Source organism: Chrysochloris asiatica, unplaced genomic scaffold (genome assembly GCF_000296735.1).
Source record: "Chrysochloris asiatica unplaced genomic scaffold, ChrAsi1.0 scaffold00392, whole genome shotgun sequence".
NCBI lineage: Eukaryota > Metazoa > Chordata > Mammalia > Afrosoricida > Chrysochloridae > Chrysochloris > Chrysochloris asiatica.
Genome location: NW_006408910.1, coordinates 49,962 through 54,218, shown reverse-complemented (window position 1 = coordinate 54,218; position 4,257 = coordinate 49,962). Strand labels below are relative to the sequence as shown.

The window sequence follows — 4,257 nt, the reverse complement described above, 5'->3', positions numbered from 1 at the left end:
GGTCGAGTGCTCATCCTACAACACCATACCAGGACTCCAAATAAGACAGTTTTATAAAATTCTATGACGGAGCTGGTCTCCTGTTGCTATTGAGACAGTTACCTTCACTTCATTTGAAGATTTTCAGATTACCCACTCAAAACACTTTTCAGTTTGACTTGGATTTTCTCAGTCTAGGTCTTTGATTTTTTCCCCCCTCCCTTCTACTCAACAACATGAGTGTGGATCTAGCTTCTTCCCAAAACCTGCCTGAGGCTTGTGAGTCTAGGGACTCTTCACCATTATCAACGATTTTGGAAGCTGAAGAAAATTATACATCCTTGTAAATGTCATCTGCAGAAGCATTCTATTCAGAGACTGATCTGCTTATTCAAGATAGTCCTGATTCTTCCACCAGTCCCAAAGTAAAACTGCCCACTTCTATAGAAAACAGAACAGCGAAGAAGGAAGGTAAAGGCCAGGGAAAGAAACAGAAGGTCAGAACTGTGTTCTCTCAAATAGAGCTGTGCATACTCAAAGACAGATTCCAGAAACATAATTACCTCAGCCTCCAGCAGATGCAAGAACTTTTTGAAGTCCTGAACCTTAGCTACAAACAAGTTAAGACCTGGTTCCAAAACCAAAGAATGAAATTTAAGAGGTGTCAGAAAAACACCAAACGGCCAAACAGTAACAATGTTATGGCTCAGAAGGTCTATGCGTCTGCTGAATACCTGGACTTCTACACTTCCTAATCACCAGGGATGCCTTCCTTCTGGAAACTTTGCAATGTGGAGCAACCAGAGCTGGAACAGCCAGGCTTGGAGCAACCAGACCTGGAACAATCAGACCTAGAACAACCAGTTGCAGAACTGTGGAGAGGAATTCCTATTGCCCCAGTTCCAGCAAAATTCTGCCAGTGATTTGGAGACCTCACAAATCATAGATTTATTTCTAAATGACTCCATGAACATACAACCTGAAGAGGTATGAAGAAGGCACAGAATTCTATGTCAATCTGGGCAATAGTTGTATTACTTCCTTCCTTGTAGCATTTTTTGTTTCAGAACTATGTATCTCTGCCTTGATATCCTGGTTTTCATTGTGACTATTGTGTTGTTATTAGGTACAGCTGGTTCCAACTCATAGTAACCCTGTGTAGGGTTTCCGAGGAGCAGTTGGTGAGCATCAACCATTGACCTTGTGGTTTAAACTGACCTTGCAGTCTACCAGCGCATTAACCCGTAGTGCCACACAAGGACTCCCACTGTATAGATTAAGAGGGAGATATGATCCAGGTTTCCATAATAGCCCCTGAAAGATTAGCTTGACTACTCTGCACAGCATGGGAAAGGCTATCACTGAGTATAGATAACTAACTATATATGATACCTTGGATACCTTGAGGCTCCAGCCTCAATAAGAACTTCCAAGTATAAAGATGTGCGATGAAGGATTATTTGTATTTTATAGGATTTGGAAGGCTGATTAATAGACAATTTAAAGTGAAGAGTCAGGTTTATAAAGGTGCTTCTATTGAGTTTCTCCATCGTTCACTGTTTTAATTATTTGAATATTTGTGTTCATTATTTGAATATTTGTAGAAAGATGTTTGTTTTATATTTGGCTGCATTATGGTGAGAATAGTACCAGTATGGCTGGCTGATTTATAAATATTAAATAAATAAAATAATACCCATTTTATCATTTAAAAATCCTATGATGGAATCTCCAGCATCATTTCTACAACCAAGGCCATATTTTCCAACTTTCAATCCTTCTTTTTTGTTTCCAACCTTCCAAATCCAATCATCAGTAATTATCAATAAATCTTGATCTCATGTTTAATCAATTTCAGACTTAAGAAGTTGGTAGAATTCTTCAATTTCATTACCACTGACTTTACTGGTTGGTGCGTAAATTTGAATGAACAGTGTATTAACTCGTCTTCCTTGTAGGCATGTGGATATTATCCTATTACAGATAGTGTTGTATTTCAAGATAGATTACAAAATTTTCTTTTGGATGATGAATGCTACATCATTCCTCTTGAATTTGTGGTTCCTGACATAGTAAATCATATGACTGTCAGATTCAAAATGGCCAATACTCATCCATATCAACTCACTAATATCTAGAATATTGATCTTTATACATTCCATTCAGTTTTTGCAACTACTTCAGTAAAGATTTACAGCCTTGGAAACCCTATACAGGGTCACTATGAGTCAGAACCGACTCCACGACACACCACCACCACATTCCATGTTCTAATTATGTATAGATGTTTACAGCTGTTTCTCTTCATTTTGAATCATTTCCAATCAACTAATGAAAGTCCTGAAAGCTTTACTCTATTCATGCCACCACAATCAACTCTACTTGGAATAAGCAGCTCTTTCCTGGTCGCATTTTGAGTCTTTTAACCTGAAGGACTCATCTTCTGGCACTATGTCTGACAAAAATCTAGTGCTATTATTGTTGTTAAGTATCATCAAGTCGGTTCCAACCCACAGAGACCCTGTTTCTAAGGAGCAGCTGGTGAGTTTGAACCTCTGACCTTACAATTCAAACCGACTTTGCAGTCGATTGCATTCCACAGCGCCACACACACCTGTTTTCATCTTTGAGCACTATATTTGACAGTATTCTGCTGTGACTCATAGGTTTTCAGTGGCTAAACACTCATGTAATCTGCCTCTCCTTCTTCCTAATCAAGAAATTCTGGAAGCTCTCCTGAAACCTGTCCACCATGTGTGACCCTACTAGTATTTAAAATACCAGTGGCATAGCTTCCAAAACCACGGTGATATGTAAGCCACCACAGTATGACAACTGACAGAAACTGAGGGAATAAACCAGTGAGACACTTCATAAAATCTAAAAACTTTTGTTCATCAAAAGACTTTATCATTCTATCTTCCCAGCACTAGGAGCAACTTTCCTGCTACAGCCCCTCATGCCCTGTAAATGTACCCCTGAACCAAATTCGTTACCACCACTTCCATGGTCAGAAGCACCTGTCTGCAGTGGTGCTGAAACAAACCGACACTGACAGATAAAAGAGTTTCAGAAGCGTGACAGCCCCATGTTCCCTGACCTCATTTATTCCTAGTTAAATCTTCCAAACTAGCACCATTTCATGGGACACTGACACAGGCTGCCACAGTTGGAGTGGTTGGCTGTGGAGATGGGATTAGAACTGTGTTTGGGAGACTTATCATTGGTTATGCAGGAACACTTCTCTGAAGCAGCAGCTTCCTCTCCTGTGCCATTCTGGGCTTTGCCCTCTTGGAGGCCATAGGGCTCTTTTATATGATGGTGGCCTTTCTCATCGTCTTCACCATATGAAGAAGTCGTCTCCACTTCCCACAGCTCTTTTTCCCATGTCTCATCTGTCCTGTACGTTCGTTCCTTTCCCAGTACCTCCCCAGGCAGCTGGGGGAAAGTAATTGGCTCAGGTTTTGACAGAGGGAAGACAAACACTATATTAGTAAAAGTTTTAAAAAGAGACTTTATCAAAGAAGCGAAAGAAAAGACAAGCTATTGAGTGGAAGAATATCTCTGGAAAAAATACATCTAACAAAACTTAACAATTAAAATATATATAAAATTTCAAAAATGTTATAAAAGAAGACAAATAACACAATCATAAAGTGGGCCAAGCACCTGAACAGACATCACCAAAGATGACACCAAACACATAATAAGATGTTCAGCATCATTTGCCATCAGAGAGATTCTAATCAAAACAATGAAAATAACAAAATATGAGAGACTGTTGTTCTTAGACATTTCCTCCATCTAGGTCTAAACACTTCTGAAGAGGTTTCCATCTCTCTAACCCTTCCTCTAGAGAATTGTATACTTTTCAATTTGTTGTTAAAAAGTGCCATCGAGGCGGTTCCAACCCATAGCAACCCTGTATAGGGTTTCCAAGGAGTGACTGGTGAGCTTGAACCGCCAACCTCTTCAATTTACATCATTTCAAAGCAGCAATTTTGGCATTCTCCAGGGACTCAAATTGTGTTCCTTTTCAATTTTCATTGAGTTTGGGTAACAAAAAGAAGTCTGAATTGGTAAGATTAGGGCTGTCAAGTGGATAAGGTAAAGTTTCCCAATGAAACCTATTTGTAGGACAGACCTTGCTACCCTTGAAGGATGAAGTGCATTGTCGTAATGGAAACAAATTCCTAAACACAACTTTCCTGGCCTTTTTTCTCACCAATGAAGTCTTCAGTTTTCTTAAAACTCTCTCATAATATGCACATATGATAG

General features: G+C 39.4%; 1 pseudogene; it reads left to right on the top strand.

The window, feature by feature from the left end:
- Window positions 1-215: 215 nt before the first annotated feature.
- LOC102832730 lies at window positions 216-972 on the top strand (annotated as a pseudogene).
- The last annotated feature ends 3,285 nt before the right edge of the window (window positions 973-4,257 follow it).